At 42.7% G+C, this 23,247-nt stretch overlaps 1 protein-coding gene across 4 annotated transcripts in view; it reads left to right on the plus strand.

Moving 5' to 3' along the window:
- The first annotated feature begins 18,091 nt into the window (after nt 1-18,091).
- Nucleotides 18,092-23,247, plus strand: part of OSBPL8 (oxysterol binding protein like 8) — a 94,693-nt gene continuing 89,537 nt past the window's right edge. The window contains exon 1 of one of the 4 annotated variants that reach the window (XM_075080765.1): nt 18,092-18,266. The gene's annotated coding sequence lies outside the window, so the exon portion shown is untranslated. The remainder of the gene's footprint in view (nt 18,267-23,247) is intronic. The other 3 variants (XM_075080764.1, XM_075080760.1, XM_075080759.1) reach the window with 3 other exon arrangements.

Below are 23,247 nucleotides of genomic sequence, written 5' to 3' on the forward strand. Positions count from 1 at the left end.
ACTGCCAGAGGTTTGATGGATGCATTGGTAGGAGCCAGAGCAGTTGTTGTGGCCCTCTTAGACTTCTCCAGTAGCACAGTCCTGACACCTACAGCAAGCCCAAGAGCAAAGACACCAGGAATGCATTCTTGGATGGGCCTGCCGAGGTCACTCGGAGCTTTGCTGTACTGCAGACATTTATTGCAACTGTATCTACCCTTTTACCCATGTAAATCCTGTTGGTATTTTCTCATCCAGCTAACCCCAGGCCTGTGTGCTATGATATGGCATAACAAAAACCAGCAGAAAGCCAGGCAGACAGAGGAGCTTTTTCCCTCAGTTTCAGTAAGGCCCAAAATGTAACTGCAGAATCCTACATATATCTATTTACACTTCCATTTTTCAAACACTATAAGGACATACTATCCAAGAGTCCAACTATTCTATGACTCTGTAAGTCACAGATTTTTAAAAAAAAAAATATTATTCATTCTACCATGTGTAAAGCAAGGAAACCAAAAGCAAAGTGAACCATATTTTGAACACCGTCATTCTGCTTTGGGTGTATGCAGTAACACTGTCAAAAGAAACAGAATGATTTATGCCCTAATACATAGGTCTCTGCATTATGAAACAGTAAAACAAAAAGGAGCACAAAAAATCCAGGAAGGTAGTGAAAGTATCTTTGATCTCGTATATTATTTATCTCTTCAAGCACACAAAACAAAACAGTAGGTTTTGCTCTGCATTCTGTGCATCTTATACCTAGAATAATAATAGAAGATCATGTAAAAGGACCCTTGCCTAACAATCCAAAATCTTTTCTATGAAAAGGTGAAATCCATCCAGCTCACAGCTGTTCCTTCCTGGACAGCCAGGGAAAAACGAAAGAAAAGAAGAGTTCTGCAGTATATCCAAAGCCTGAATAATCTAATTCTGGCAGATCGTTGAGTTCCCGGGGAATTTTCTACATGAAGGAAGTCAACTACGAGCTGACAGGGAATGAGGGCTCTGGGAGATTTCATTACAAAGCTACAGCCTGGAGTGGTAGTTTCAAGATGCGCCTCCACCAATTTCTGTTCCGCACGGTTGGAGCAGTTAGCATAAACTTCAGCCTGACTAGAGAGTGCTGGGCATTAGACGGGACATTTTTCCTGTTATAAGCTTGTTCCCACTGATGGAGGTTATAATTTCCTTGCATCATACAATGAGAAAGGAATATAATTCTGGAATCTTTTTATGCTTTAGGTTCTAATGGAAATGGGTTCTTCTGATCTAAAGCCACATACAGAGTTGAAAAAAAAATGCAACAAAAATATTTGCTTGCACCAAAATCAGTCCCTGGGTGGGCATAAGGCAGGCTAAACAGGGGCATCATAGATTTTCTCAGAGGTGTCAGAAAGCAATGTTGTAAATAATTTAAATTGCATATATCTAGTTATGAAATGCTGCTGCATTGCAAGAAGATGCAGGAAAGATGTAAAAATAAAAAACCTGGAAGAATTAGAACAGCTAATTCTTACGAAGTAACAAAAAGTGAGGGTAGAAAATACACACTAGAATCTTGCCTGCAGACACACCTCTATTAATTCAGCTAAATTATTACTTATATTGGCTTATCTAATGTAAATACCTCTATACAGACACCCATGTTATTTTATCCGTTATTTGGATAACCAGCTTGAGAAAAAACAACATAAAACAACTTACCTACGTATTGGCCTGCATTGGTGTAATTAAACAATTTCTAAAAATGTAATCGAATTCTGTGTATGGCTAAGACTTGAAATATCTCACTGGATAGTGCTTGATCGAAATAGCAAAAATTACTTCGGAGGAATCCACTGATACCAGTTCCATCATTCTGGAAAGCAAGCTTAGAGAAAAATGCATTTTTCTCTTAGGCATGTGAGTGAAATGGCTGTAAGCATATCCTTGTTCTATAGCTGTTTGATAGCTCTTGCTCCTTGAGACACCTAGGAATCTTGACACCACTCGGGTTTATGGATGCAGGGCCACACATCCCCCAAAACTGGGGTCAGAAGAACACCAGCGTTTGAGAAATGCAGTAAGAGCCAGGAAACAACCAAGAGAAGGGTGCTTGCGCTGATTAGTTTCCTCACATGCATGTGGTAAGATGCAGTCTTCACCCAGCACGATTACTGTTTCAGGTCAGGACTCCTGCCTGACACAGCAAAGAGGACCTATCTGCCCTGGGGATAAGCAAACAGTGAGCAACAGTAAGTAAACAGTAGGTGCCTTCAGAGGTAAAAACAGGGATATATTCAAAGGTAACATGCTAATAATAGCATTCAGACACCAGAAACATTCATTCAGTGTCCAAATCATGTTCAAAAGGTCACCATCATTAAAAATGTTTAAAGGTTTTTAATTAGGAAAAAACCACACCTGTCAGTAGAGATGCCAATTCTCACCTGAGCTTACCCTTACCAAATCAGCAAGTTGGAGTCACTGTCTCTCACAGCCATTCTGCTTAGCCTTGCTCCATCTATAGATGCCTTGCCCTCACCCTCAAGCTCTTTTCCTCCCAAACCCTAAGGGTTTCTGTTCACCCTGCTTTTTTTCCTATATCCTTTTATCTCTCAGACTGCATCATCCCATATTGCTCCCTCTCTGGAACTGAGACAATTTTCTTCACCTGGTGTCTTGGCCCCCAAGTAAAAATTTCCATTAACAAAACTCAACGTGTAGCACAACCAATCTGCATTTAATGTCATTTATTCTAGACATGATTGTAGAAATCCAAGCAAAGTCCAAAATACTTAACAAGCAGCATGAAAATAGCGTTCTATTGCCGGCAACAGAGTAAGCAGCTGTGAATTCTTTTTTTATGACAGTATGATATTTATAGTAAGCAGGCAAGCACAGGGGTGACCGCAAGTGACTCCAGACCAAACACAATGACGGCGAAATCTGTCAGGATATGAGCTCATCATCACTCCCTCTCACTGTAAAGCACAGAAAAATAGGGAATAAGGATCTCCTGCCTGATACCACAGGCTTCCAAATAGCCTGCTCCCTACCTTGATGAAAATACAAAATAAAGCAGGTGTTTCTTCCTGCTAAGGAGTGATCAGCAAAATGCTGAGGCATGGGTTTTCCTGAGGGTTAAGTTCAGTGTCTTGTGCTTTTTGGCAAAACCCTTGCAGTTTGGGATGAGTTTCTCTGCCACCTCCTAGTGAGTTATAATGCCCAAGACGTTGAAAGGAATAGCAGGCAGATGGAGCTAGTGATTTATGCATTGTCAGGAACACAGAATAAGTGAGAGTGTTTATAGGAGCCATCTGCAGCTTTATATACTGATCCCACATTCACTATATTTGGGCCTGACACCAGCAAGAGGATCCTTCAGTACACAAGCAGCAGTGAACTATAGTGGAAGTGTAGTAAGATCAGTTGTAATGAAGATTTTGAGCTCCCTGGGAAGAGTCTTACCTCAGTCTTTTTCTGAAGAAGGAAGCTCCTGCTGAAGACACCCCCATGTGTGACTCACAGACTAGTCTTTTCAGGGTAAAGTTTTCCTATGTTTGAGAAACAAAGTCATAAATCTTGGCATCCTCTGTAACTTGGGCCAAATCCTTTGACTTTCTACTTCAATATTTCATCTACAAAAAAAAAAAAGGATACTTTATTTACATCATATCGATAATGTGAGGACATTTTTATATTTCTATATTACTTTTAACATCCAAATGCACTCTACAGTGGAATACAGTGCATGTTACTTTGAAAGGCCACCAGCCCACCTTTTAGGATATAAGAAGCATGTGTTTCAAAACTGTTTTTCTTATGCACAGTAGAGATGGGTCCAAACTGAGTAATTCAGACAAGGCTCATACTGTACCAAAACACTGTGTTATTTAGACTTGGAGTTCAGGGTCAGGCCTACCTCCTGTGAGCAGACACTGTTCATGCTTTAGAAAATACTCAATGAAAAGTGAAATTAGAAAAAGACATAAACACTAGTTCTAATAAAACAGTGTGCTGATGTATTAGAACTGGAAAATAATAATCAAATGAGATCTTCTAAGTGCTCACGGGTGTTTTAAGGTTCTTTCTGTCCATCCACACACTGAAATTTATTATGACATTCTTCTACAAAACGTAGTATCCTAATAACTACCTTTTACATGGGAAAAGTAGAAAATGTAAAAAGAGTATAAAGGAGAAATCCCATGGCATCCAGATAAGGGTAAAATCCTGGCCCTATCGAATTTAATCTGAAGCTTGCCACATCTCCTATTTTAGCACTTTGGGATGGAAAGTTTTGACGATGTCTTTTTGTTATCCCTCAGTCCCTGGCCCATGGATCTGAGTAAACAATATTATGTTCTGGTCTTAAAATAGAAAGAGGACTGTTGTAAGTGCATCCTTACGGCTCTCAAAATCTACAGGCTGGAAAGCGTGGAAACAAATGTGGAAAACTATCAGAGAGACATTTTGCCCCGTCATTCAATACATAGAGGGAGGGCCCAGGGCTAAAGCACCTCTTCACTGTTGTGGACAAATCTTCAGTGATGTCTTAAAAAATCCTGAGCAAGGTGGGACAGTCTTGACATTGAGGAAATGAGGAAATCTAGACACTGGGGCATTAAGATGCCAACTGTCATGGTTTAGCCCCAGTCAGCAACCAAGCACCACGCAGCCGCTCACTCACTCCCACCTCGTGGGATGGGGGAGAGAATCAGAAGAGTTAAAGTGAGGTAACTCATGGTTTGAGATAAAGACAGTTTAATAGGTAAAGCAGAAACTGTGTGCGGAAGCAACGCAAAACAAGGAATTCATTCACCACTTCCCATGGGCAGGCAGGTGTTCAGCCGTCTCCAGGAAAGCAGGGCTCCATCACGCGTAACAGTTACTTGGGAAGACAAACGCCATTACTCCAAACGTCCCCCTTCCTTCTTCTTTCCCCAGCTTTATATACTGAGCATGACATCACATGGTATGGAATATCCCATTGGTCAGTTTGGGTCAGCTGTCCTGGCTGTGCCCCCTCCCGGCTTCTTGTGCACCCGGCAGAGCACGGGGAGCTGAAAAAGTCCTTGGCCAGTGTAAGCACTGCTTAGTGACAACTAAAACATCTCCACATTATCACTGCTGTTTCCAGCAAAAATCCAAAACATAGTCCCATACTAGCTACTACAAAGAAATTTAACTCTATCCCAGCTGAGATCAGGACACCAACTTAGCAAGAAAAAAAACCCCATATACTCTTAGTACTAAGGCAAACTGATTTCTGAGGTTGTCCTCCACCTGAGGTCTCCACAAGTAAAGAAACAGAAGGAAAATCTTTGTGCCTGTGGGGTTTTAGATTAAGATCTCTTAAAGAAGGCAAACATTTTCACAGCCAGTCACCACCCTCACAGAGTGGTTTTCTGTAGTACCCGATTTGCAGACATAGAAGAAAGCAGGTCACGCAAAAATAACTTTCTTTTTAAAGAAAAAAGTTAGACTTCTGGGGACAAAAAATAAATTTAGCTACAACTTGATTACATTATTTTTTACAAGTGAGTGCCATAACAGGGGCAGAGTATCTGGAAGTATTTTGCCTTGAATTTGGTTTGCACCACATGCAGCCTTAGGTCTCAGAAAGGTTTAGTAGGAGGCAGTCTCTACCCCATCATCAATAAGCTGACGGCTGCTTTTACCAGACACCAGAGTTGTACCTGATGGAAGACAGAGGAGGGTATTTAGAGGTGGAAATATGCAATTACACCTGGATTTGGTTTGGATGTCATTAGTAGCATTTCAGAATTTTTCTAAAATTTTTTATAAGCAACATTTTATTTTTAGATTTTTTGCACATATATGACTAGTGGTATCAAAAATTTTACCAACAGCCTGTCTAGCCATTTTTGCAGTACCATACAAAACCATGAATTTACCAGAAGGAGAGGGTGTTTGAGGCCTTGTTACAGTTAGGGACATAGTGGAAGATGCAGCCGAGGACATGCAGCTCCACGGAGGCCTAAGGGAAAGGAGAAGGGGAGAGCGCGGGAGAGCAGCCATCGCACACTGACAACCACCTTCCCCCGGATCACTGGGTGTGACCCACAGTGAAACAGGGGACTAGGATGGGGGCAGGAGAGATGTTTGGCTAAAGTGGAGCCTGGGGAAGGAAAGGTTTCTTATCGTGTTTAATTATGTACTCTTTTATTTTTTTCACCGAATACCTGAATCAAGGTAAATTAAGTAAATTGGCCGCAAATTAAGTAAAACTTCCCTGAGTTGAGAGTGTTCTGCCTGTAGTAGAATGACGAGAAAAAAAAAAAAACAAACCCAGCCATCTCCCCTCCTTGCAATTCCCGGAAGCTCAAAACTGCCCCTGCCCGCCCCTGCCCGCCCTCCCCAGTCTATTATTAATCCTACCAGTGGGCTGGTTTTGCTGAGCCTCACAGGCTGGGTGCCTATCTGCAGATATTCTCTCCCACTTGTGCAGCCCTGCCCTTCGTCATCCCCCTGTCATGCAGCCTCTCTCTTTTCCTCTCATTTGCTTTCAGGTCTCACCTCCACATTTTTTCTCCTGTTCCTATTCATATGCCTCCCTCTGCTGTTGTTTTTCATTCTGTACTTCACAGCTGTATCATTTGTATGAAGTATACATGAACTGCAGTACAAAACACATTCTCCTAACAGGCAGTGCTCCTCCTAGGAGCACAGGGAGTGCTGGGGAAGGGGCAGGTGGTTTTAGTCGTACTCACAGTTACACTGCACTGGTCACTCCACTGATTTAACAGAATCCTACCCATGAAGGCAGGATCATATTTAAAACCACTACAATTTATTAGAACTAATCATCTGATTCTGATCCGGCCATTTTCAGTGATGAGACACTTAATGGAGCTATTTGCTAAGTTAAAACTTTCATTTAAAAAAAAATCAGGGAAATCCTGTTTTTCAGCTTTCTGCATGCATTAAGCTTGAATCTGCACCCGCCCCCACTTGTGTAACTCAACTGGAAGAGGTGGGTTCATTTCTGTGGTATAGAAGTATCATGGAGCAGAATCTAGTCAGAAAAACATGCTGTAGAGTAACAAAATAAAGTGTCCAACCACAGATGTTTGGGTTTTTTTTTTTAAAATATATGTTTTCATGGCTATTGAAGACAATTGAAACTGTGCAAATCCATTCCTTGAACAAATAAACACTGTGCATAGGCATGTGAACATGAAGTTGCCTTTACACAAGCAAGAAATCATTAAAGTTCTTTAACTTTTCTATTGAATGCATTCAAGCTTGTTCAAAACCACAAATATTGTGCTGACATTCCATGTGGGTTTTTGTAGCTCTACCTGCCAGGCAGATACTCCCAGAATTCCTCTGTGTTTTTTCCATTCCTCCCTCTCTTGGAAAATTTTTATGACTAGAAATTATCTTCAGTTATGTTAGCAAAAGACCTTAATTCATCAATATATTTAAGCAGATTCCAGCCTTCTTCCACCTTAGTTACATAGGGCTAAATTAAGATTGGAGGGTTCCTCTGTGTCTTTTTGTCTTCCATTGGATTTTGTTGTGGAGAAATCTTTAAACACTCCGAACAGCTATAAAGACATAAGAATTTGCATTTATTTACATCAGGAACATGTAATTCTCTATTTTTATATTAAGCATTTACTAGATCATTGCACCGCATGACACAAAATTAAGTTGAGAAAAAAATTCAAAAAAAATATTTAATTCCAACTAGAGTAAAAACTTCCAGTGAACTAGATGATTAACACCTTTTTCAGTTCCCCTAAAATCTTAAGCCAGTCCTATCGATTGCCAAACAAAGCATGCTTCACTTAAAGAAGACTAGAACATAACTGCTGTAAACGTCACTAGTGACTAGAGAGTATCATATGCACAGAATTTGGAATGGAGCACAACTATGCAATGATTTCTTCTTTAAACCATTGAAAGACATTTCCTAACCAACTGAACATTGACTAGTGGTCACTTGAAAAGTAATTACTGGGCACAATTCTGAAAGCAGTTTGTCTTATTAGTCACTGACAATCGCTCTTTGAGTAGAATAACACCTTTAATATCAAACACATTCAAAAACAATAGGGGAAAAAAAAAGGCTAGATTCTAGCTTTCCTGCTTTCTCAAAAGAAAAATTACCCATATAGGCAAGCTAGTTACCCAGTGGTACAGAGACTGATACTGCTGGTTAACACAGTATAAATATTACCCATTAGACCTGCTACTATAATTGCAATAATAACAACTCTGCTAAGAAAAGTCAGTTTGGAACCATCACTGAGGGATTAAACACAATCACCTTCCTGAATTCCTGATTTCCAGGTATCACCCAGCCCCACATGAATATTGAAATACCATTCATAAAGTAGGAGTTCTTTTCAGGAGGGAGCAGCATTTTTTGGCCTGTCAATAAGCTTCATGGACCACCTTAGTAACAAGAACATTTACCAGCTTCACTAGATTTTTGTATACTTTTGGAAACTTTCAAAATGTTTCTGGTTTTAATCTGCTAGTTGGATGATCTAACTATGAATCCCACTGCGTTACACTTTTAGAAAAGACTAAAGCTTCAAGCTAAATTCAAGTTAAATAATGATTTAAATTTATGGCCTCCTCCTGGTCTCCAATTTGTTCAAAAGTCTGTTGTTTTTTTCACAGGAACACCTTCCCAATGTACTACTTGTGCAAGACTAACTTCTTTTCAGTTTGGGTTGCTGCTTTCCATGCTTTAAACACAGGAGCTGTGTGGTACAGAGCTAAAATAGAGAAAATTGCCTGAATTGCCTATCCCTGATCAGAAAATTGTTTCATAAGCTTCTGAGAGGCCAGAGACCACATAATCACAAAACACATTGGCAGAGGTGGATGGAGTCTTGATTCAATTGCCCTACTGCTAAATAAAAATCTTAACAGACTCTGAGAGATGCCTATGCTTTGCACTGAATTAATAAACGCTTGTCTGTGAGAGGAAAACCAAATGTGACAGTACACTTTTTTTGACAAAATCCCCCAAGTGCTGACTAGATAACCACCCTGAACAGTGAATATATAAGTTTTATTCTCAGTAATGATGTGATAGAGACAAGCATTTACAAGCTAAGTGAACTTAGCTATCTACCAAGAAAATGAAGGAATTAAGACATAGTAACCCTGCTTAAGGTTAAGATGAGGCCAGGAAATAGAATATGCCTTGAGGATTATGCATGAAGAACATACAATATAAAGACAAAAACCTACTTATGTTAAGGGTACAAATCCAGCTAACAATCAAGAGTCAGGAGGGAAGCTTACAGCAAGACACAAGCTTTAATTTGCAATCTGCTAAGGATCAGTTGCAGTTGCTGCTTCAACTGAAGCATTGATCTCAACAGCTAGTCACAAGGGGACCGTACTTGTAGCTGTCATGGTCTAGCTGAATGGGCTTTCTTAGTCAGCAATTGATAATAGGTCTGAGAGAAGGGAGGGCCTAGACTCACTCTGAGTTAAAAGCACTAGCTTTTGTCCAAATTTGGGGCATGGAAAGGTATTGCATCCAATGTAGTAGACAGCTATTGAAAAAATAGCGTGAAAGAATCACTCCAAGGAACGAAAAGAACCACAAAAGGAGACTGAGAAAAAAGCCTTGATAAAAAGCCTATTATGGAGCGACCAGCAAATATTGCCCACTGACTCAACAAGGGACCAGAAAGAAGCCTCACAGCTATGGAGATCCCTTCCTCCCCCCACAAGTAGGTTATTTCCTTTCGGAAAAAAGGCTTATGACTTTGAGTATGTTTTCTTCCATTCTGTACAAGAGTCCACACTGAGAAGGAAAATACAAAGAACATGTCAGCAAGAAGTTCTGGAGAAGGTTCAACCTGGAGCACCTTGATCTTGATGTGCACGTCTTCTTCCTTCCTGCAAAACTGACATGTCATGGGGGAATTATGCCAATGGGTTAGGCCCAGGCAGCAGCTCAGCATCACGCAGCTGCTTACTCACTCCCCCCGGTGGGATGGGGGAGAGAATCAGAAGACCAAAAGTGAGAAAACTCGTGGGTTGAGATTTAACAGTGTTATGGTTTAGCCCCAGTCAGCAACTAAGCACAACACGGTCGCTTGCTCGCTCCTCACTGGTGGGATGGGGAAGGAATCAGAAGAGTAAAAGTGAGAAAACTGGGTTGAGATAAAGACAGTTTAACAGGTAAAGCAAAAGCCGCACACACAAGCAAAGCAAAACAAGGAATTCATTCACTACTTCCCATCAGCACGATGGTGTTCAGCCATCTCCAGGAAAACAGGGCTCCATCACATGTAACAGTTACTTGGGAAGACAAAACACCATAACTCCAAAAATCCCCTCACTTCCTTCTTCTTCCCTTAGCTTTATATGCTGAGCATGACATCATATCGCATGGAATATCCCTTTGGCCAGTTTGGGTCAGGTGTCCCGGCTGTGCCCCCTCCTGGCTTCGGTGCACCCGGCAGAGCATGGGAAGCTGAAGGAGTCCTTGACTAGTGTAAGCGCTACTTAGGAACAACTAAAACATCCCTCTATTATCAACAATGTTTTCAGCACAAATTCAAAACATAGCCCCATATCAGCTACTGTGCAGAAAATTAACTCTATCCCAGCCAAAACCAGGACAAACAGGCAAAGCAAAAGCTGTGTGCACAAGCAAAGCAAAACAAGGAATTCATTCTCTACTTCCCGTGGGCAGGCAGGTGCTCACCCATCTCCAGGAAAGCAGGGCTCCATCACACATAATGGTTACTTGGGAAGACAAATACCATAACTCCAAATGTCTCCCCTGTCATCCTTTTTCCCCCAGCTTTTATTGCTGACCACAACATTATATGGTGTGGAATATCCTTTGGTGAGTTGGGGTCAGCTGTCCCAGCCAGGTCCCCTCCCAAATTCTTATGCACCCCCAGCCTACTTGCTGGCAGAGCAGTGTGAGAAGCAGGAAAGGCCTTGACCCTGTGCAAGCACTGCTCAGCAATAGCTAAAATATTCGTGTGTTATCAACACTGTTTTGGTCACAAATCCAAAACACAGCCCCATAGGAGCTACTGTGAAGAAAATTAACTGTCTCCCAGCCAAAACCAGTTCACAACAGTTCTCCAGCAATCCCACAGATCTCTGTAAAATCTGCTGCCTTACATTCTTGACAAGCCATGCAAGCAGGAGTAAGTGCTGGACCACTTACATTCCTCCCACTCTAACATCGCACCACTTGGAGTCAGGGGATGGCAGATAAGCGAGGGACTTAATGCTAAGCTTTGAAAGGACAAACGTTAGGATCAGATGGGGGTGCCTGATCACAGTATCTGTCTGAAAACAGAACACATGGAGGACAGCAGTCAGGCAGGTGGGATAGTCTGTGCAGAAGACTTCCACCATGTAGTCCTCCAGGTGTGGTCCTGGCCACTAGCTTTTTGCCATGGCTCATCACCTTTACAATGAAATCGGGCTTCTGCAGTAAATGTTCTACGAGGAAATCCAGTTGTGATGGCCTGATCACTGTGATGATCCTGATCCTGGACTAGAAGACTGGCACCACAAAGTCCTGACAAAAAAACACCCTTGGAAGCAGGGGAGTTGACTTTGCCTAGACACTAGAGAGGCATAGGCAGCACCTGCAAGAATCCAATCCTGCCAGCATCTGCTAACAGACTGAGAAGAATTTAGATTGATCGCTACCTTACAGTGGTCCAGTTTGAAACCCACTTTGGTTTTCTGTGATACTGTTACAAGGATTAGAAGTTTCTCCCTCTGCAGTGAGTATCTCATATTTTAAGAACTTTGATTACTTCATCAGCAAGCATCTTTTTTGATTTCTCACTGAAAAGCTCCTTCACATTACTTTTTCAGATGGGGAGAATGATGTTAATAATTTAACTATTTTTAGGCAGAGGAAGAATTATCTACACTTCCATGTAGGAATAACTGCCAATGTTATGTGATGGTGCAGAACCAGACCTATACTCTTCAACTGTGAAGTTCAGATCTGGATTCGTTAACGACTGTGTACTCTTGGCCTGACAGGTTCCGATCGATATTGCTGTCAACCAGATATAACTCTATGCTTAGAAGTGCACTGGGGCTTTTCACCTTCTCCCTTTTTGTTCCCCTCCTCCCCTTCAAGACCCTGGCCAATCTGAACTTCCCAAAACAAAATGTTTCAAACCTGGGGAAGAGCTAGTCTGACAGTGCCACTTAAGCCTGATGCATCTGGTAGTGGCAGAAAGCCTTAGAATGAAGAGTCATGAACTTTATTATTGGCAAGGGTTATTTCAAACCCAGGAGAGAGCTGACATTCTATATGACACGTGAATGTTTTACATCCCTTATGTACCTTCACCCTTCAGTGCAAGAGCAGATGCATTTTTGTTTTCTATTTCCTTATGATACCAAATACTAATATAAAGAGTTCTGAGAAAACTGACTGCAAAGGTATGCAAGCTAAGTGGCAAGTGAAACAGGTGCATTAGGTCTCCTGACTGCCAAGAACTCCCTCTCAGAAGGATTATTGGATTAAAATCCTACTGATACAGCTAAATATAATCTTATCAAGCTCAGTTCACTGTACATGAGGAATGTGAGATTCTCTACACAAAGGTTGGAGAATAAAAGGAGACAGAAGGAGCTTTTCCAAGACAGCAGTGAAGCTGATACAGCAGATATTTAAAGAAGACTTGTCAGACAGGAGCACACTGCAAACTGCAAAAATGACAAGCCAGATCAGGGCTAAGAATACTTACATAGAACACTAGGGTTGCAAAACAATAAAAATATGCTGGTGCTTGAAAAATGCCTGAGTTGAATCAAAACTCCCATAACATCATGTCTTAAATAACTAAATATAATGCAGAAGAGCAGGACTGACATATTTCATAGAGACAAGCTTAGATCTAAAGGAAAGAGGAACATACGTAATGGCATTCTGGAGTGCCACTGGCTGTGACAGAATGAGTAGTTCTAGCACCTTATAAAATAAAAATGTGATCTAACAGTTTGGATTTTTTTTCTGTTAGTCCCATGAATGAATAGAGTAAATTATGGATTACTGTGGGCAAAAGTAATTTCATAAGGATAGCAGTTGCAACTGTGAACAAACTGAAGACAATGAGAATTAGCGTAATAATGTAAATTAGAATACCGGCAACACAGCTTTTTGAATCAGAGTTGAAATGTTGTCATCTTGTTTTTAATTTTAATTAGTACAACCATGCTGATTTCAAATCATAAACTCAAACCATTCTTAGTAATGTCTGTAGTTTCAAAGCTTCAAAACATTTATTCTGAAACAGCCATATGGCACCAAAAACGTTCTTACAACCAAATAATAATCCTTTTAAAGTTTAATTAACATTTTCATCCTACTAATGTCACATGGCAGATAATTTCACTAAACCAGACCTGGGAAATGCAGCAAGACACGAAGCGTGCCTTGGCTGCAGAGCTGACTGCTCCAGAGGCAGTGTGAAGGCTCTCCCGCAGAGGGCAACGGAGGACCTCTGAAACGGGTTTTCTTTCCATAAGAAGTGCCTAAAACCATTTTAGGTGAACAGTTAGCTAAAAAGTCTTTTGCTGTTCTGCCTAACCCCGGCTGCTTTTTAATTATAACCAAGTTTTGTTAATTATAACTAAAGCCCAATTTCTACTTTTATTGCAGAAGTCCTCAAGCTGAGAACAAATGCCTCAATTCTCTTTGAGATGTGGGAAGCTGACACTCCCAGGAAGAGCAAGGAAAGGGCAGCTTCCCTGAAAACATAACACCCTTGATATCTTTCATAATAATGTTTTTAATACAATATGTCTAGTTTATTTCTGTTTTTCTTTCTTTGTAATCTTCAGAGCTGTCTGCACCTACGGATGTAGCAGGAAGCTTTATTATACACTTCAGAGAAACCAGAAAAAAAAGGAGGGTGCAGAAGGCTCCCCTGCTAGGATAGCAAAGCTCTCACATTACTTCAGACTCTCTTGTCACTTTTAGTCTTTCTCTATTTTCCTTTACCAGTAAAGCCCCATGTGGTATGTGTTACCACTAGATAATAAGATAACACCGAGCAGGATTACAGTGAATAATCCTCTAGTGACTCTGCAAGTACATTACGTGAGAATAACACAAGTTTTCTTATCTTATTTTCCAAACAGAGCTTGTTTGTATTCCTACAGCACCTCAAGGTCCTCATCATAGCCTGCAAAGATACGCACAACCACAGAACAAAACACGCTGCCTTTTAGTTGTTCACCTTCAACTCTAAAGTCCTTTATCTTGTTTTCTGAGCATGCAGTAGAGAATGCAGGAACTTGGGAAGGAACCGTGAGATGGTGGCACTGTCATATGCTCCCACGCTCCAGGTGGAAGCTGCTCTTGCCTGCGGCTGAGCCACACACCTATCACACAGCATATACCTCTTCTGCTCACCATTTCACCCTTCCTTTTGCAAGACTTGAGTCAGGAAGGAGCAGCTGTAGGTCACTGAGGTGAAAGGCTTACTTCCATACATTAATGAAAATTTTATCCTGTAAGAAAGAAAGGGGCTAGATGAGCAATTTGTGGATCCCAAATGCACTAAGCTTTAGTGGATCTGAGCAGTCTCACCTGCAGCTTCTACTCACACCCATGGGCCCAGGAGCTCTATTTAAGCTCGGCCATGGCTTTTCAGTCCTCACCTGAGCTGTGTTAGAAGAGTACTTCTTTCTACTTCAGTTGTGTCTGTGCTGTAGCAATTCTTGATCTGGGCCCCAACCTGTGGACCGATTTCCTGGCTTGACTTCAGCCTGGTCTCACTGCTATGGCTCTGCCTTTGTGGTTGCTGGACCCAGTTTTAACCGTGACTGAGGGATTTTGCTCCTGGCTTCACCTTGGGCCTCTCTCTTCATCCAGACATCACCTTATGATCTGGACCCTTGGCTGAATGTGGCCTCTGTCTCCAAGTCTGTCCTGCTTAGGTGCTGTCAGAGTGGGTCCTGGATAGTGAGGTCCCTACCCTGCCTTTTAAGGTATCCACCTCGGCTCCCAGCTGACTTCCCCTTAGGGAACAATCCTGTCCTTGCTGCTCCCTGACAACCTCAAACATCAGGTCCACCCTTAAGTTACCTGAACCCCTACTGTTTTAAAGGCAGTGGAAATATGCCCTAATTAAAAGCCTATTTCAAAGCTGCAATAGAGCATCTCTGTTTTCACACAACAGTTTCCACCTCCTTTTCCTGACCCCCATGTTAACAGGATTTGGTAGCTGTAATCTTCCTAGACAAAATATAGATCATCCTTTCCCTGCTACCCCCAGGCCTCCTGTTGTTTTATACCTGACCACAGGTGCATACAATGCAGGCAAGCACTTTCCCTAGTCCATGTGTGACAGCTAAGTCAACACAGCCTGACAGCCCTAACTAGTGAGGTACAAACTCCCGCTACTCATCAGAGCTCTCTGTCCTCAAATGTGAAAACATGATACTTTGTGGCCATTTCCCTCCTTTTTCCCTATAAGAAGCCCTTTAATGCAAAATTTCTGTGACATAATTCAGCTTTGTGCAACCTATGAGAACATCTGCATTTATGTAATCTAGTTTAAGCCATGTGAGCAGAGGGCTGAGCTTCTCCATAAGCTGTTGCTGGTTTGGTGGGCTGCCAGCCTCCTGCTTCCATCACAGACAGGAATACAAGAAGTCTGTAAAGCTAGGAAAGCACTCCGAGGAATGAGTAACAGGCGTTTACTGGTGACCTCCAGGAGAAGCCAAAAGTGTAGTATGAATTCACCTGGCACACTCACTAAGTGAGCCACTTGCCGGCTGCCCACAGCTGCCTGGTATCACATACTTTATACGTCTAAAACTGTAACGGGTGTGCGGGTGTTTAGCACAACTTGAAGAACTCCACATTTTTTACAGAACTCTCAAAGTGTGAAACTGCAAAATATGGTGTCCTTGAAAATAGTTTTAAAAGAACTGCTCTGTCACAAGGCAAGACACGAGTGAGTCATTAATTGCACACATGAGCTGGACTCAGTCCATTTGCTAGACCACGACCAGCCTTGTGAATTAAACCTCTACAGTGGGAAAGCCCGCGTGTGTAACTCTTGTGGGAGCAAATTATCTCATTCCAGGGCCCTCCTTTGGGGTGAAGTATCATTGAATTGTAGAAAGCTTTGTACAAAGAAACTTCGTATCTAATGAGGAAAACAAGATTGTTCCCTGTATTTTTCAGCATTTTATACCTCACTGCTGAGAGGAAAAAGCAATCTTCCACAATTCAGGAATATAAACATATCTTTCTACAGAAGCATTGAAAAGAAAAAAGTACCGAGGAAAGAATACTCAGCCTTTTAATTAACTCAGATTATTCAAGTAACAGCATGAAAAGATTGTGAGTGGAACATTAGGCCAAGATAATGGACTTATAGTGACACTGCTACATAACTGAGGTACAGCAGATAATTCTATGAAAAATAGATTGGGCTAGAATGCTTATTTTCAGAGTTGGAAACATTAATCCTTTGACAACTTTCCTGCGTCATTAGTTAGCAAGTCGGTGCTGAAAGTGCCAAGCATTTTCTGAAGGCACTGACAGTACTTTCCCTTGACATAAGTGGAAAGAGGACGGTCAGCATTTCCAAATGTTATTCAGCATTTTGCAGGGGTTTTAGTGATGCCAGGTGGCAGGTGATGAAAACCTGAGGTACACACTGATTTTATTTTAACTATGGTAACGTATGTAAGCTGCTTATGGTGGTTTCATGTTACCAAGACAAGTTTAAAAGTGCTAGGAGGGGACATGTTTTGAGGTAGAAAAAAAAAAAAAATCCAAAGCAGGGTTCCTGCTGGGTCTGTTAATTGGTGACCATCTCCCCTGTTGATTTATGGGTATCCTTCAGAACACATTTTAATTCCAGTGTTATGACCTTTTGGCTGCCCAAGTTATCACTTAAAACCAGACTTGATAATTAATACAATGCTGCCCTGCTATTTTTCTCTCTACTTTTTCCAGCCCTCTGCACGGTTCACGGTTTCTGCTTGAAGGAATTGTGCTGGTTGAAAGAAAGGGGTTTACTCCTGTAAGGAAGACATACAACATCAACACTGTGAACTTCAACAGCCCCCCGCGTCCTGGCTCGGCCTCCCTCCAGGTGCCCCCCCAAAATGTTTTGGGGTTTGCCCATCAGATTATATTGTGCCTTTTGGAAAGAACTCCCACAGACAGAATCAAAGAATCATTAAGATTGGAAAAGACCTCTAGGATCATCAAGTCCAACCACCCACCCAACACCACCATGCCTCCTAAACCATGTCCTGAAGTGCCACGTCTACACGTCTTTTAAATACCCCCAGGGATGGTGACTCCACCACCTCCCTGGGCAGCCTGTTCCAATGCCTGACCACTCTTTCGGTAAAGAAATTTTTCCAAATATCCAATCTAAACCTCCTCTGATGCAGCTTGAAGCAGTTTCCTCTCATCCTATCACTTGTTAATTGGGAGAAGAGACCAACACCCACCTCACTACAACCTCCTTTCAGGTAGTCGCAGAGAGCAATAAGGTCTCCCCTCAGCCTCCTCTTCTCCAGGCTAAACAACCCCAGCTCCCTCAGCCTTTCCTCATAAGACCTGCTCTCCAGACCCTTCACCAACTTTGTTGCCCTTCTCTGGACACGCTCCAGCACCTCAATGTCCCTCTTGTAGTGAGGGACCCAAAACTGAACACAATATTCAAGGTGCGGCCTCACCAGTGCCGAGTACAGGGGGATGATCACTTCCCTGCTCCTGCTGGCCACACTGTTCCTGATAGAAGCCAGGATGCCATTGGCCTTCCTGGCCACCCGGGCACACTGTTAGCTCGTGTTCAGCTGTCTGTCAACCACCACCCCCAGGTCCTTCTCTGCCGGGCAGCTCTCCAGCCACTCTTCCCCAGGCCTGTAGCGCTGCCTGGGGTTGCTGTGACCGAAACGCACTTAGTCGCGTTACACCTCACACAGCCGACCAACACCCAGCACACACCGCCGCCACCCGCCACCTCCCTCCTTCCTGAGGGGGCGGGGCGGGGCAGGGCGCGCGTGCGCCGGCGCCCGCCGCGGCGGATGAGCGGATCAACCAGCGACCGGCCGCCTCGCGCGGGGGGAGCGGAACGGAGCGGGGCGGGGCGGGGCGACGGGGAGGAGCGGTCGGTGCTGCGCGCGGCAGGCGGAGCACCGCGGCGGGGAGGGGAGGGGTCCCGGCCGCCCCCCTCCCCCTCCTCCCGCCCCCCCCACTCCCCACCCCATACCCGGTACCGGCCGGGCCGCCCCTTGCCTCCCGCCGGAGCTGGCTGCGGGGAGAGGTGAGAGAGAGCCCGGCGGGAGGGCGGGGTGCGTCGGGCCCCGGGCCGTAGCCCCCGTCCGTGCTGCAGTGGGGGCGGGTGGTGATGCGCCCCCGGCACCCCCCCCCCCCCCCGGGGTCTCCGTTAGCAGCTGGGCCTTGGCGGGGCGGGGGTTGGTTGTTGGCGGCCCCCGGTACGGCCGGTGCTGGGGGGCGGCGGCGTTGCACAGCCCCGCTTGGCGCGTTCGGGGCACGGCGTCGCCGTCGTCTCGCTTTTATTAATTGCCGTGGTGACACCTTGGGCCCACGGGGATCCACCAGGCGCGGCTTGAAGGCGGTCGGGTTAAGTACCGAGCGCGGTTAAAATTTAGCTCCTTTGATTGTCGGTAACCTCCTTCCCCCCGCGCTGGGGGAATCGCCTTCTGATGTAGCTGTGCCTTGGGGAACCAAACCTAACTCCCCATTATCGTCGCTGCTCCCCTATTGCTGCCAGCCGCTCTTCGGTGTCTTTATTAGCAGGCCTTATAAATGGCTCGCTTCCAAAAGAGTGCATTGGCGCGTTGCTCTGAAGGCGTTTTTGCTTAATGCACTGGGTGATAATTCAGGTGAGCTTCAGACGTTTGCTAGAAAATAATAGTCTTCCTGAAATTGTATGTTATAGAAATGCCGTGTAGAATTCCTTTTCTGAAAGGAGGAAAGCCGTCGGTTCCTATGTGTCACTGGAGATGTTTCTGACGTGAGATATTGCTGCTTGTGAACACAGCAGTGAACAAAGCAGAGTTCTTGGGACTGAGGCCGGGAAGGCTCTTGAAACTGCTGATTTTCCTCTGGAAGTTTTCTTAACTGCAATCATTTCAACTTCATCACAGGAAATATAAATCTCTTTGGTCCAATAAGTGTTTAGCACAGTTGAGGCCCTGCTGATGCTTGCTTAGTATCAAACTAATTTTCAGAGATTTGAAATGACAGTAGTTGCTACTGAGTTGTTAGTCCACAGCAAATGCTCTGGGCAGTGGGAGAGGTGTGTATGGGGTGTTGCTCCCCACTTGTCTTCCTCAGGTCTGTTCTCCAGCTAGTGAGAGTTTAGAGTTCACGTAGTGCTGGTCTTAAATGAAGGGGGAAAAAGGAGAAGAATATGGTGTCACCTGTCGGCTGTCGAGTAGCTGTAGAAGGGACTGGTGGCATTCTCTGTGTGCTGTTTCGTTTTGGAGTTCCCTGCAAAATTCTGAGGGTGTTTGTTGTTTTAGCCATGTACTAGTTTTTCATCAAAACTCCTGAGCTTTGAAGTAATTTGTTTTGTGATTATACAACTTTATAAAACGCAGCTGGAGAGCCCTCCTTTCCAAATGCTGATCTAATGCAGTCTGCTCTGAAATGGAAACTAGTTGAGAAAAGAGAGGTGCGTGATTGTGGTCACTTGTGGGCTCTTTGGCTTCTTTTTTCTGTTGTTGTGGGGTTGTAAAAATGTTGTATGCAAACTGAATTTGTTGAGACTGGTATAGCTTAGACCTGGCAACAGACAGATCATCTTCCTACTTGAATCACAGGTCGGGGAAAGAGCTCTTTCTAAACGTGCTGCTCTGCCTAATTAGTTGAAAACTGACTTTTCAGTCAAGAGCCACCCAGCTCGTATTTCTGCCACAAACGTGAACTTCTGGGGTACTTCAAACTCCATTTTATAAATGCTTGTTAACTTTTACAGTATGGGGAGGAATTTTCTGATCTTGCAGGAAAAAATGTTGGACACTTACACACACTTTTTACGGGGAACTGAATTGGGGCAGAAAGTCAGACCGCTGTGCTCTCATTAGTGCTTTTACTGTATTATCTCAGGGTTTTACTCCAAAGGGAAATAAAATGCTGAAATTAACAGAAAGTAAATTTGGGGGAAAAGTTAATTGAAGATTGCTCTTTTTTAGATTGCTTTTTTTAAAATTCTGTTGAAGTGATAAAGAAGATTCTTGGGTGTTGCAGTACTTATCCTTTTTCTTTGATCTGCTTTTATGCTTGCAAAGAAATGTTAGTGCAATTATCTAGTACAAGAAATGATCCATGTTTTGTGTTCTGCGAAGTTGTGCTCCAGCCCCCTCTCCCTCCAGTATATTTTGCTTGGAGCACTCAGCCAAGTTTTAATAAACTGCATCAAGTCAGTTATTAGGCTTTCATCTCTTCACTGACTACTGTTTTACTACCTGCCCTCCCACTGCATTTCCCACAACTTCTGTTTCCTGAAGCCTGCAGGGGAGTTTTCTAAGGGTTTTTTCTTCCTTCTTCTTCCCCATGCTGTGAAATTTCTGTCACTTTAGGCTGTCTAATAAATAATTTATCTGTTGGTCTCTTGGGCTTCTGTTTCAGAACAGGAAATAAATTTGTTGCAAAAATTACATTACATAGTTAAAACTTCCTAATGGGCCAAGCAGTGGGGTTTGTTTTTTTTTAATTTGGTTATGCTTTTTTAATGAACCTATATCAAGCTCTGGGTTACTCAAATTTATACTTAAACACAAAAGAACAACTTTTAGTGTTCAACAAACCAGAGAGTTGTGAAGGAAGGTAGAAAAAGACCTTCAGTGAAGAAATAATGACAGCTGTTTTCTGGGTAACAGGGTAGTCTTACTCCCTAAGAGTGAGGGTTTTCCTTCAGTGTGTACATGTGATAGAAGTAGTACAAACACAGAAGCTGATGATCCCATTCCCCAAACTGTAATGTGGTAATCTTGGTCAGGTAAATTGTGGTTCACGATACAGTGTGCTATTAATGAAGATCTTGCTCTTACAATAGATGAACTGCTGGAGGGGAGGGGAGCAGTAGCTGAAAGCTTTCTGAGGCGGGTATTTATGCGGTCCCTGTTTTTACAGGAAATGAAACAGCATAGTTCTTCACCTAGGCTGTTCCGGTGAATTGGTGAGGAAGTAAAAATGCTACTTCTAAATGTCAAACAATTTTCTACTGAGTGAACTCTTGGTGTTTTTGTGTTTTGTTTTTTTTTAATTCCCCTCCCGTTCTGTTGTGGCCATAATGACGTTGAATTAATAAAGCTTTTCTATTTTGTTAGACAGCCTTTACAATTAAATTTTATTTTAACGGGTGGTTGATGATAACAGAGTTCAGAAATACATCTCTTAAGATATAAGATGTGATGGGCACAGTCTTCGTTTTGTTTTATTTTTTTAAAAAACAAGCAAACAAAAACCCCACGGCAACAGAAGAAGTTTTTTCCCAAACGCTTTGATTAATTTTAGAGGCTTGTTTCTGGATTTTGCTTGAGTGATTTCTTTTGTTGTTGTCTCCTGTTTTGGGTAAAGCTGATAACCTCTCTGTTTATCTTCAGCCTGTCAATAGTTTCCTTCCTTCCCTCTGCTGCTGTCAGCTCTTCCACCAGTGCAGAGTGGAGAGTCATGCTCAGAGTTTACAGCTGGAGCAATGCAAAGGGCTTTGTAAGCCTCGTGCTTGCATTGAAAATGTGTGAGCAAATATTGAGACTAGAGTGACATTCACAAGTTTTTTTCAATGTTGGAAGGTCTAATCGTAAAGTAGAAAAAATTAGTTACTTTGAAAAATTAACATTCACTTTCATGATATTGGGAACTAGTAGAAGAGATGTATTGTTGCTGCTTTGTGGACTTGCTTTGACCCTGGACTTGGAAGAGTCTGCCTCATTTTGGGATGTTTTTATAAATTAACTTCTAATCAAGGATGGTTTCTCTGCCTAAGAAACTCCATCAGCTTAAACACAGTAGAAGCCGCTCTGGATAGCTTTATCTTAAAACAAACACTTGGCCAGCTTGTGGGAACAGCAAGTTGCATGCTTTTCTGGAAATTTGTCTCAACTAATTAATTTCTGTAATTTCATACCATAGTAGAGAGACTTTGTGGAGCTTATTTTGAGGACTGACATTGACTTTTAAAAGGAATGTATATGTGCAGTGTTGAACCCCATAAGCTGAGTGAGTGATGTTTAGGAAACGGTGCGCGTAATAGGGCAATGATTAGCAGCAGATATATTAGTCAGAAGTGTTTTATTCGGAGTAACTGGTTCTGGATTGCACACAGTTGAAATCCGGTGCAGTATTTTGCTATGTTTGTTACAAAACAATGTTTTATTCCATCTGTACTCTACAACAAGAAAATCTGTTGCAGATGTAATGTATATAGTAGCAGAAGAAGCCTCTTGAGAGCAGCTAAAAGTGTTTGACAGATGGTAAGAGGCATTTGGGAAGTGAGACTTTCGTATTGAGGAAGTAGCTTGGACTTCTGGTGTTAGGAGAGGAATAAATAAACCTCATTTTCTTCACACTCTTAATTGTGGAGGTGAGGTTTTATCTCAGCTTGTTCCCACAGCGCAGGGCGCAGCACTGATCCTTCATCCACTGAAAATGCTACATCCCGCTTTGGAAGTTCTTACGGTTCTGGTGACTTTGACACAGTACAAGAGTGTGGGTACCTGATCTTCCTCTTTTTGCGTTCAACCATTCATTCATCCATTTTAAAGCATTCCTGTTGCATTTGAGCTTGGGCTAGCTTGTATGCTATCTGTATGTTCATACGTTTTCCAGTGCATTAATCCTGTCACCCAGTGTTTGTGTGTTAGTACTGCAGAAGTTGTTAATATGACTATTCAGTTAAGGGGAAACAGCTTGTTTCTTCCAGAGTTATCTTTTGCTTGCCTGCAAACTGAAGCTATGGTATTTTGAAGGTTAATTTAAAAACCAGCAGGCTGCTTTTTAAAAGGCTTGGACTTGAAAGTGCAGCTACATTACTGGTCATTTAAATGTGAAAAAATATTTTTATTGAAGTCAGTGTTCTTGAACAACTTTGGGAACTGTGCATATTGTAGGTATCTTTTTTGATTGATGGTTTTAGCTATTTAAGGAATTGTACATTGGAGAAAATAGGCTGGTTTTAATATTAAACGGTTTGGAGCTGATAGTAAGTGGGTGGTCCAGTTTACTGAGTTGGGTACTTGGCTGTGGCTGGGACATCATTTATATTAGGAATAGCT

This window comes from Phalacrocorax aristotelis, chromosome 1, assembly GCF_949628215.1.
Source record: "Phalacrocorax aristotelis chromosome 1, bGulAri2.1, whole genome shotgun sequence".
Classification (NCBI taxonomy): domain Eukaryota; kingdom Metazoa; phylum Chordata; class Aves; order Suliformes; family Phalacrocoracidae; genus Phalacrocorax; species Phalacrocorax aristotelis.